Below are 12620 nucleotides of genomic sequence, written 5' to 3'. Positions count from 1 at the left end.
ATAAATTTGTAATTTGTTCAATGTGCCGGCGATAGCTTGACTACTCTTTGTGAAGGACACTGCATGATTAATGTCCACCAAGTAACAGATTCACATAACAGATGGGACGCCCAGTTTAACGTCCATCCGAGGTTCCACACACACATTGATGCCTCGTCCTGCCTGTTAGACACCAGGATGACAGTTTGTAGCTGTTTCGGGATTCCAACCCAGGCGAGACAGCCCGAAGGCGAGACTTAAAACGTCTATCTGGTAGTAGTGCTTGCAATATGTGCAGTTCCATCATCATTCAATGTAATTAGCGTCCCAGTTTAATTCATTCATAACTGCAGCCGATTATTTTTCTATCCCATAAATTCTTGACTTCTGTAAAATAAATTTGCACAAGATTCACGACTTGATGAATCTGATACATGACAGGTTGTCTTCAAGACAGATTGCACAATGGAGGCCGAAAATAATAAATCAAAATTTATAATGAAGGAATCCAATTCCTACAAACTAGAAAGCATCTGTCTTGAAGACAACCTGTCAATTCATCCCAAAAAAAATATCCATCTCCTATAGTGCCTTTTTTCTACATTCCCTAAACTCTCCTGCACTCCATCCTCCATCCAGCGTCCTTAAACGTATTTTTAACTCGAAGGTCACAAGCAACTCATTTTGCAATAAATGTTCGTTTCCCATAAATCGTACACTTTCTAAAATCCAATCTCACCCCTCCCCTCCAAATCTTCCCCATAACCCCTCCCCTCCAAATCTTCCCCATCACCCCTCCCCTCCAAATCTTCCCCATCACCCATCCCTTTCAAATCTCCCCCCTTGCCCCCTCCCTCCTAAACTACCCCCTCACCCCTCCCCACCAAGACGCCCCCTCGCCCCTCCCCTCCTAGACTCCTGCCTCACCCCTCCCCTCCAAATCTCCCCCATATCCCATCGCTTTCAAATCCCTGCCCTTGTCCCTTCCCTCCCAAACCCCCCCCCCCTCACCCCTCCCCTTCAAATCTCCCCACCCTCATTGCTTCTCAATTTCCCCCCTCTCACTCCCCCTCCTCAAAGCGTCCTCCCCGCTTCTTCCCCCTTCCAACTCTCACCTCCATCTCCCCCAACCTTCTGCCTCGCTCTTCCCCCTCCTCAAATAACACCTCATTGTGCCTCACCCAATCACCATCAAACCTTTTGTCCGCCCCATCCTTCCCTTTCTCCGAGCTATTCTGAAATCTCTGACACACATTCAACAGCTCTCCCTATCTCTTCCACCTCTTCCACATCTTACCCTACCCCTCCTCCCCCCTGTTCTGTATCTGATGCTCCCCCTTCCTCTTTCTGATGGAATGGACCATCAGAAAATTCATTAACGGTATGGACCTCAAACATCCGGGGCCTTCGTTCAAACTTAACTGATCTCTCCATACAGGTTGCTTCTGTCAAACCAGACGTGATCTGCTTAACAGAAACTTTCCTCCTTTATGATGTCTCTGATTCCTTAGTATCTCTCCCGGGCTACTCCCTCCTCCGGTATGATAGACCTGAGCCTCGTCCTGGAGGCGGGGTTGCTATCTTTATCAAAAACTCTCTTCCTCACTCGCCCTGCACTGCACTCTCTCCACCTCACCCCCAGGAATACCTCTGGCTACGGCTTCCCCTTCGCTCCCACCTCTTGTTCATATGTGTGTTGTACCGTCCACCAAACAGTGATGACTCCATCTACATCTCGCTGTCTGATAATATGGACCAACTTCTATCTACTCATCCCAACTCTCTCTTCCTCATATGTGGTGATTTCAACTGTCATCATGCCAGTTGGCTGGGTGTGGGTACCTCTCTCACCAGCCATCGCTCCTCAGCAAAGGACTTCTGCGACTCACTGGGACTGACACAATCTGTCAATTTCCCGACCCGGATCTCAGTCAACGGAACATCTTCTCTTCTGGACTTGGTTATGACTAACTTCCCTGAAAATGTCTGCTGCTCTTCTTCTGCTCCAATCGGATCATCTGATCATGTCCTTGTTAAAGTGGACATCTCTCTGACCATCCTCAGGGAGCCTGCTCAGCGTCGACGAGTCTGGCATTTCACTCAGGCCAACTGGCACGGTCTTCAAGCAGCCATCAATCATCTGGACTGGTCTCCCATCTCTACCACCTCTGACATCAACTCATCCTGGAAATTCTTCCAAAGTAAATTGCTCTCTCTCATGCACAGATTTATCCCATCTCGTCTTCAGTTGTCATACCCTTCCTCCCATCCATGGTACACGGATTCTTGTGGTGAGGCTGTTGCCCAGAAACAACTTGCCTTCGTCTCCTGGAAAGCAAATCCAACGGAAGGAAATCTCATTTCCTTTCACAAAGCCCGAAACAAGTGTGTGTCCACCCTCAGGAGAGCCAGGAAACAATATCTCTCCGTTCTCAAGACCGAACTCTCTTATCTGTCTCCCTCTTCCAAATCCTGGTGGCGTCTGGTCAAATCCGTTTCTGGTGTTTGTTCCCCCTCCATCCCCTCCCTTACCTCAAACGGCTACACAGCTGACTCCGCACGTGAAAAAGCTGAATGCCTCAACTCTGTGTTTGCCTCTAAATCTTGTGTCCCAAACCCATCCCTCTCTGTACCCACCATACCCAGTCGTACCCTGCTGCTCCTGGACTCCGTGTCCTTTCCTCCTGACAAGATGGAAAAGTTTCTGTCAACCCTCGACTCTGATTCTGCAACTGGACCCGACGGCATCAGCCCACGGGTCCTAAAATCCTGCTCTGCCGCTCTATCTCATCCTCTCTCTGTTCTCTTCACCCTCTCTTTTGCTCAAGGTCAACTGCCATCTGCTTGGAAATCAGCCAACATCACCGCTATGCACAAAAAGGTGCAAAAACAGATCCTAGCAACTACAGACCAATCAGCCTTCTCCCAATTATCAGCAAAGTCATGGAATCCATCATTGCTTCGGATATGAAATCTTTCCTCTTCTCCAATGGCTTGATCTCTGATCATCAATTTGGTTTCAGACCAGGTCACTCTACTCTGGACATGCTGCTTCTGCTGTCTCAACAATGGATGGAGGTCCTCAATGCCAAACAGGAAATTAGAGCTGTCTCCCTCGACATATCACGTGCCTTCGACACGGTCTGGCACCCCGCTCTGCTCACCAAACTCTCCTCCTTTGGTATCCATGGAAATCTCCACGCATGGCTGGCAGACTTCCTCTCTAGTCGTCGTCAACGTGTGGCCCTGAATGGGTTTCTCTCATCTCCTCTTCCTGTTCAGGCTGGAGTTCCCCCAAGGCAGTGTTCTGGGCCCCGTGCTTTTTCTGGTCTTCATCAATGATCTCTCTGACTCTCTTGAAAATCCTCTCTATCTCTTTGCTGATGACTCCACTCTCTGCCGCTCCATTCCTCTTCCCTCAGATCGGCAGTCTGCAGCCTCCTCACTCTCTGAAGACTTGGACAAAATCACAGACTGGTCAAACAAGTGGAACATGTCTTTCAATCCTGACAAATCTCACACTCTTACGATGTCTCTCCGAAAAGATCGACTGGACAACCCTCCCATCTACTTTCTCAACAATCCTCTCCAAGAAGTTCTGTCGCTCAAGCTTTTGGGTCTCACTATCTGCCATGATCTTTCTTGGGAAAACCACATTTCCAAGCTGGCCTCCAAAGCCAGTCGCCGACTGGGCATCCTCCGTCGTGCGAAGTCCTTCCTCGGCACACCTGAGCTCCTCACCACATACAAGGCTTTCATCCGCAGCTCAATGGAATACTGTTCTCCCCTATGGGCCGGTGCTCCTGCCTCACACCGAGCTCGGCTTCACGCTGTTGAAACCAAAGCTTTCAGAATTATTGGAATCTCCCGCGATGAAGCTATCTCTGAGGGCCTTTCACTCACTCACCGCAGGCAGGTAGGTGGTCTTTCTGTCTTCTACCGACTCCTCTCCGGCCTTGCACCCCCAGCTCTCTCTGTGCTCTGTCCCCCAAATATTCCTACAGGTCGCACAAGATCTGCCAGCAACCCTCTGATGGTTAAACTGCCGAAATCTCGGCTCTCTGCTCACCTTCACTCTATCATTCCTCTTTTCTCCCGCCTCTGGAACAAACTCCCTCACTCCCTTCAATCCCACTCCTCCTTCCAGGTCTTTAAAACAGCTGTTCACCACCATCTCTTATCTTCCCCCATCCAAAACCTTGATCTTTTCTACCCCCGCTAATTCACCCCAGATCCACCTTGTTTGAAATTCCAACTTCTTTCCTGGAAGTCCTGGCAGTGTCCATATGTTTTATACCTCTCCCACCGCCCCCTTCCCATGCCCCCCCCCCCCCCCCAAAGCCCTCGCCCTCTCTCAGATCTCTCGAGGTCTCCATGTCTCTCGGTCCCTGCTCTCAAATGTTGTGTTTGTGTCCTTCCCCCTCTCTCCCCATCTTTACCGCTCCCGATGTTATATGTTTTATGTGTCGGTTTGTCTTTTTGTGTGATTAATGTTCGCTCTTTCACGAGCCTCGATCTTGTATACAAAAAAAAAAAAAAAAAAATCTGAAAATGCAAAGCCCGTCCGCCACCTTTTGTATTCGTCTTTGTCTTCTTCTTCCATATGCTCAAAATAATGAAAACTTTTTTTTTTAAATACAAACTGAAAATTGATGATTTTATGCAACCTTGACCTTTGAACTTTAGATCTAAAAAAAAACAATCAGCTTCGACCTTTTGATTGGTGAACTAATTCAGTGACCCAATTTGCAAATTCTGTATATTTCAGGTCAATCGGGTGAAAATTGGTGATTTCGGCATGCTGTAGGTGGCGGTTGCCCTGTAATTAAAGCATAAATGTATCCATTGAATTAAGTGTGACTTGCGCGATCGCACACAGTCGTTAATTTAAGTACAAAGAAACGTTAAAAAAGCAAGTACACTAAATATAATCTTTTTAACGTTATTTACCTTGAGGAACATGAGATGCTCCAAGCTGGCATCGGAGAGGTTGGCTCTCTTTGCCCTGATGACGTCCTTGCCCGTGGAGAAGAGGCGTTGGAAGGGACGGCCGTGTTGTATTTCGCGAAGACGCGCATCAGGACTGGCTCCTTGTGAAGGCCATGTCCATCAGCTTGTCATCCTTCAAGACAAGTTAAGTTGGACAATAGAGAAACGATGCTGCTGCTGCTAAGAAGTAAGAACACTGCAGAACTGAAGTTCTGAACACGGAACGGAAATGGAAGTCGGCTATCGCCGCAGCTCGGCTTCATTTGTATTGGCGCATGCTAATGGTTGTTGGCTATTCAAGCGGCCAAAAAGTAGCATGTAGCGGTTACCTTATTCACATGTCGCGGTTAACTTATCCGCATGTGACGGTTACCAATACCATATGTTTGGTCTAATTCACGTGCACGGGCTTTTGGTTTGTTGGACGTGACGCACGCGCGGTTGTGGGAGCCACGCCCTCCGAAGAGGGTTTTGGCTTTATAAAAGCTGTGACACTTCCGTTCACGTTTAGAGTGTGTTTGGTTCTGTACGAATAAACAAGCTTTGAACTCAACCAAATGGCCTCGTTCTCTCGCCTTCCGCGACTCCTAAACTGGTGACCTCAGCTGCCCCCGAACGGATTCGGGGGCTGCAAACGAACACGGCAGTTTCGATCGCACTGCCGGAGTTTTGGACACTAGGGCATGCCCGTACTATATCTATATCTAAAATTATATCCCCCCCCTCTATTTACATGAAATGGTTTGGTCCAAAGCGAACGGCTTGCGAGTGGTGACAATCCCCCCCCTCTATTTACATGCAATGGTTTGGTCCAAAGCGAACGGCTTCCGGAGTTTGGTAAAGAAATCGCCATCGCGTGCACAAACGCGCAGGAAAGCGAATGAATCGCAAATTCGTTTTTATTAGTTGTAAAACATAGTTTAACGCCAACATAGTTTGCAAACGTGAAATAAATGAATACGCTCTCAAATGTGCCATCCGAGGCAGAGTGTGCCCGCCACGTTCGGCACACGCGATCGTTCGCTGCTCTCTGATTGGTTGAATCGTTTTTTGGACATAGCTCGGTAAGTAATTGTCCGATTAATATGAAACCTTGAAAAGGCACATCCTCGGGTCCCCAGCAATATACCTGGCAAGTTAAAAGTATATCGGACCCGTGGTTGTCGAGAAACAGCGGTCACAGACAAACAAACAAACGTACAGACAGACAGACAGAGATTACTGGAATTATAGATAGATGACGAGCGGCCATGTGGTTCGCGCACCGCGCTCGGGTCCTCCTCTACGACCGGAGGAGCGAGCCCGCTCCAGGACCCTCCGAAGGAACGCAGTTACGGGATGTGGGTGGCACGGCTGCTTCGTTACCTTCGCGCGCACTGCTGTTCGTCACCTTCGCACAACTTCACTCTGCAACTACAGCTGCAACTCGCGTAACTACGTCTCCGACCCTGCATCCTCGGGAGGCCCGCGAGGAACCTCGGCAGCCTCCCCCGAGGACTTGACCAGCCCCTCGGTCGGCTCAACCCCACGGCTGCGTTTTTTCGCGCGTACCGGGGCCAGGCACTGCTCGAGCCTTCTCGGCACTGCCGAGCGCGCCTGCGAACTACGTACACGCCCGTGGAGTGCCTTCTGGGGGGGCACATGTAGCGGTTACCTTAATCACATGTCGCGGTTAACTTATCCGCATGTGACGGTTACCAATACCATATGTTTGGTCTAATTCACGTGCACGGGCTTTTGGTTTGTTGGACGTGACGCACGCGCGGTTGTGGGAGCCACGCCCTCCGAAGAGGGTTTTGGCTTTATAAAAGCTGTGACACTTCCGTTCGCGTTTAGAGTGTGCTGGGTTCTGTACGAATAAACAAGCTTTGAACTCAACCAAATGGCCTCGTTCTCTCGCCTTCCGCGACTCCTAAAAGCGAACTAACAGAGTAACGGAGCAAAAGGTAGTGGAGTAGCGGACCACAAATTAACTACCGTTACTTGGTCCCTTACAGTTAAAAAAAAGTTTCGGATCCGTTACTGCGTTACTCAAAAAAATAACTTCGTTAGTAACGGTCTAACGGGCTGGTGCCCACGTATGTATGTATGTGTATGTATGTATGTATGTATATGTATATATATATATATATATATGTATATATATGTATGTATGTATATGTATATATATATATATATATATATATATATATATATATGTATATATATGTATATGCATGTATGTATGTATAATGTATATATATATATATATATATATATATATATATATATATGTATGTATTTATTTATTTATTTATTTATTTACTTATTTACTTATTTACTTATTTATTTACTTATTTATTTATTTATTTATTTATTTATTTATTTATGTATTTATTTATTTATTTATTTACTTATTTACTTACTTACTTATTTACTTATTTACTTACTTACTTACTTACTTACCGCGGATAAGATGTTACTGGATTTGCCGAGCGGATGGCGCCGCGGCCCGAACCGTTAACAATGACTAAGACCCGATTCTGAACGTTGGCCAAATCGTGCCACAGATGTTCAAATGGGAAAAGACAAAGACGACGCGGATGTGAAGAAGAAGAAGAAGACAAAAAAGGTTTGAAATACGATTATTATTTATTACTATTTACAGGATTGAAAGAAACCAAGGAAGAAGGAAGGATAACAAAATAAAGACAGAAAGAGGGACGGACCAGAAAGACACAGTGAAAATGCTAGCTTTACCTATTACAGTCTTAATTAATACCCTGGACAGAACAAACAAAGACGGACTCACACGAATGGGGAATTTGCAGGCAGGAATGGAAGGACTGGAATGGTTTGGGACGGCAGAGAAGGGGAGGAAGGCACGGAGCTGGCTGGAGCTTGACGGCCACCGATGCCACCGCAATCTGGTTCCCGCGGGGTAACGGGTCGAAGCTCCTGGTGGAGTCAAAACGGCTGGTGGAGCCGAACTGCTGGTGGAGCCGAACTGCTGGTGGAGCCAACCTGCTGGTGGAGCGCAACTCTTTCTTGACACTTGTCTCTTTAACGCAACCCTCCTTCGACTCTTTCTCATCACTCTCACGCACTTCTCTCAGAGGCTTCCTTCTCATCACTCCTGCCAAAGGCTTCCGCGTGCGCTTTTTATAACGCCGCGGGCGATCAAGCCGCCGGCCGCTAGAACACGCCCATCGGTGAGCTCGCCTCGGCCCTGATTGGTCGGCGCGGGCCCTCTGGCTCCACCCTTGATGACGATGGGCGGCACGCCCAGGATTCGGCAGCTCCTCCCCCTTCTTCTCCGAGCCTACCTCGTGGCTAATGGAGTCGCGGTGAAAACAGCAACCCACAGCTGCAGCAAATGCGGTTGGCAGGAAAGGCTTTGGGAATGGGAATGAAAGGGGATCTATTTATTTGAATTCGGTGCAATGGAGTGTCAATTAATGGAAAACAAATCCTTAGCCGACTACACAGAATAAGGAAATAACTGTCAACAAGGAGGAAATCTATTATTGGCTACGTGGGTGCTTATGAAATAACTACGAAACGACCTTTGACCTTTATACACAACTGGAGGCAGGAGGGTCCACAATAAAGCAATAAAAAAAACAATCCTCATATCCACAACAATATATATATATATCTATATATATATATATATAGATATATATTTCATTGTCCCTTAGCCTTCGGCCAGTGGTGCGCCTCCAATGGTCCGTGACAACGGCAAGCAAGGACTCCTTTCTCATCTGTTCGAGTCGTTCTCCCGGGCACCTCTTTAGGTTTGACGACTCCTCTCACCCCGGCTCATCTCTTGAAGTAGTCCCACGCATATATATATATATATATATTATCAGTGTGCACCACGGTTTAGAATAGTTACACCGAATCCCTGCGTGTCGTAAGAGGCAACTAAAAGGGTTGGCGTCAGGAAGGGCATCCGGCCATAAAAACATTGCCTCAAAAAGAGAACCATGACAATTACAACTACATATGGGCAGGGTACAGCCCGAAGTACCCCGTGGGGGACCCCACTCCCTCTCGTCAAAACTCAAGGTGGGGAACCCGATCGAAGCAAGGGTGGAAATCACTCCATTTATGACGATGAAACGTCTGATGCCCCACATGGAGATCGGTTTCTGAGGTTTGGGACATGGAATGTCGGGACAATGACAGGGAGATCAGGAGAAGTGGTGGAAGTATTGGTCAGAAGAAGAGTGGACATATGTTGTGTGCAGGAGACGAGATGGAAGGGAAGTGGTGTGAGAATGGTTAAGGGTAGGCAGGGACAGAAATACAAGTTTGTGTGACAAGGGTGCCCAGAAGGCATGCATGGTGTTGGTGTCCTGTTTTCTGAGGAGTTTGTAGACAGTGTGGTGAGTGTGACTAGAGTGAGTGATAGGTTGATGATGGTGAAAATGATGATTGGAAAGCTCTTGGTGAACGTCATCTCGGGATATGCTCCGCAGGTTGGTCGGAGCGATGAAAAGAAGGACAAGTTCTGGTGTGCAATGGAGAAGCTGATGGAAAACGTGAAAGATGAGGAAGTTGTTGTGGTAGGGGGAGACCTAAATGGACATGTGGGAAGGAGTATGGATGGTTTTGAGGGAGTTCGTGGGGGTTACGGATATGGTGTGAGAAATGGAGAAGGTGAAAGGATTTTGGAGTTTGCTGATGGAGCTGATTTGTTGATTTGTCATACTCAGTTCCAGAAAGAGGATAATAAGCTTGTTACATACACGTCAGGTGCGTCGACGACAACCGTTGACCTCCTGATGGTGCGTAGGCGAGATAGGGGCACCTCCGGGACACAAAGGTGATCCCGGGGGAGGAGGCTGTTTCACAGCACCACTTGGTTGTCTGTGACATAAGGGTGAAAGGTGCGAGGTGAGCTCGGAGGGTGAAGTACCAACCGAGAATGAAGGTGTGGAGGTTAAAAGAGGTGACAGTGAGGGAGGCATTAAAAGAGAGGCTGAGTATGGTAGAGGATGATGTGGTTGAGCTTGAAAGTGGTTGGATGTCAATGAAAGATCGTTTGTTGGGAGCCGTTGGTGAGGTATGTGGATGGACAAAAGGACCACCGAGGCACTCGGAAACATGGTGTTGGGATGATGAAGTTGGAAAGAGGATTGACGAAAAGAGGAAGAAGTTCAAGGAGTGGCAGAAGGCGAAGGGTACGGGGGCAGAAAAGGCAGAGCATGAAAGTTAGAAGGCTGCAAAGAAAGAAGTAGCAAAGGCGCAGGAAGCATGTCGGAAAATGTTCGGAGAACGCTTGCATTCAGAAGAGTGTCAGAGAGCGGTATTCAGGTTTTTCAAAGCAGATAGCGAAAGAGAGGTGTGATGTGATGGGAGTGAGTTGCTTGAAGGATGAAGTGGGACAAATCGTTGTGGACCCAGATAGAATTAAAGGAAGATGGAAGAGATATATGGAAATGCTGTTGAATGCAGAGAATGAATGGGACGGCAACACAGAGAGTAACCCAATTTTAGGACCGGCAGAGAAGATAACTGAGAAGGAAGTTGAGGAAGCAATTAAAGCAATGAAGAGAAGGAAAGCGGGAGGGCCGACGGGAGTTGTGGTAGATATGTTGAAGGCAGCAGGAAGTTGGGGGTGTGAAGATAATGACAGAGATCTGTAATCTGGTGGTGAAAGAAGGCCGCATTCCAGTGGATTGGGAACTGAGTACCCTCGTCCCTCAATACAAGGGGAAAGGTGACCCTCTGGACTGTGGCTCGTGTCGAGCGATAAAGTTATTGGAGCATGAAATGAAGGTATTGGAAAGGGTGGTTGGAGAGGAGGATAAGGAAGAAAGTGAAGATCGACGAAATGCAGTCTGGATTTATGCCAGGAAGAGGCACGACAGATGCGCTTTTTATTGTAAGACAGTTGCAGGAGAAGTACATGGAGAAGAGGAAGAAGTTGTTTCTTGGGTTTGTTGACCTGAAGAAAGCATTCGATTGGGTTCCACACGAAGTATTGACATGGGCATTGAGGAAGTTAGGAGTGGAGGAATGGTTGATCAGAATGGTGATGGCAATGTACGAGAGAGCGCGCACAGCTGTCAGGACGAAGGACGGGAACAGTGGTGAGTTTGAGGTGACGGTGGGAGTGCATCAGGGGTCGGTACTAAGTCCACTACTATTTGTAGCTGTGATGGAGGGGCTGGCTTGGAACGTGAAGGAGGGTTTACCATGAGAGTTGTTGTACGCAGATGATCTGGTCTTGATTGCAGAAAGTATGGATGGACTGAAGGAGAAGATGAACAAGTGGAAGGAATGTATGGAGACAAAAGATCTAAAGGTGAATATCGGAAAGACGAAGGTGATGGCAAGTGGTAAAGCATGTGGTGAGGTGCAAAGAACTGGGAAGTGGCCATGTGCTGTGTGCAGGAAGGGTGTCGGAGTGAACTCCATTCAATGTACAATGTGCACTGAGTGGGTTCATCAAAAATGTAGTGGTTTGAGAGGGTCATTAACCAGTGTGGCAGCTACATTCAAGTGTAAGGTGTGCACAGAGGGAGCTGCAGATGGAGGAAATGTTGAGTTGGATCTTGGAGACGGCGTGAAGCTGGAAGGTGTGAAAACATTTTGCTACCTCGGAGACATGCTGAATGGAGAAGGTGGATCAGACTCGGCAACGGTTGCTGGAGTGAGATGTGCATGGAAGAAGTTTCGGGAACTGAGTGGCGTGCTGACGAGGAGCGAGTGTCATTGAAGCTGAATGGAAAGGTGTGTGCTGCATGTGTGAGAAGTGTTATGATTTATGGGAGCGAGACATGGGTAATGAACGTAGAGCAGCAACGAAGGCTGGAAAAGGTGGAAATGCGAATGGTTCGGGGGATGTGTGGAGTATCGTTGAGAGATAGGAAGACAAATGATGAATTGCGAAAGATGATGGGAATAGAGCCTGTGGTGGATGCTGTGAAGAGAAACAGGTTGAGATGGTTTGGTCACGTGTTGAGGAAGGATGAAAGTGACTGGTTGAGAAGAGTGATGGAAATGAATGTAGAAGGGAGTAGAGGATGGGGAAGACCAAGAAAGACTTGGCTAAAGATGGTGGCAGAAGAAATGCTGCAAGGGGGTTAACAAGGGGAGACGCAGAAAATAGGGCAAAATGGAGAAGATTGTCATGGGGTTCGCGCGGCAAGGCTAACCCACAGCTCTTGCAGGGAAAATGGCCTAAAAAATGCCTGTTGTTGTGTTGTTGTGTATAATCGGAAGAAATTCAATGAGTAGTGGACGTAGCTTCAAGATGGTTGATCTTTAATTGTCGACCAATAGGTCATCTTAGTCTTCCTCAAGTTCAACTTGTTGAACTTTCAAGTTGCACTCGAGGAAGACTAAGACCTGTTGGTCGAAAGCTTATCGAAAATTAAAGATCGACCGTCTTGAAGCTACGTCCACCACTTATTTAATTTCTTTCGATTAATTAGTTAATGCAAATGAGGCACCCTTTTCGTATTATGGAGTTTCTGCTATTTCTGACAGTTTTATTTATATATATATATATATATATATATATATATATATATATATATATATATATATATATATATATATATATATACATATATATATATATATATATATATATATATATATATATATATATATATATATATATATATATATATATATATATATATATATATATATAA

The 12620-nt window shown here is 46.8% G+C and overlaps 1 protein-coding gene across 8 annotated transcripts in view; it reads left to right on the top strand.

The window, feature by feature from the left end:
* LOC137431270 (uncharacterized) overlaps positions 1-12620 on the top strand; it is a 917646-nt gene that overhangs the window by 861729 nt on the left and 43297 nt on the right. The window lies entirely within an intron of this gene.

This window comes from Myxine glutinosa, chromosome 7, assembly GCF_964187855.1.
Source record: "Myxine glutinosa chromosome 7, kmMyxGlut1.1, whole genome shotgun sequence".
Taxonomy (NCBI): Eukaryota; Metazoa; Chordata; class Myxini; order Myxiniformes; family Myxinidae; genus Myxine; species Myxine glutinosa.
This window is presented reverse-complemented; position numbering and strand designations above follow the sequence as displayed.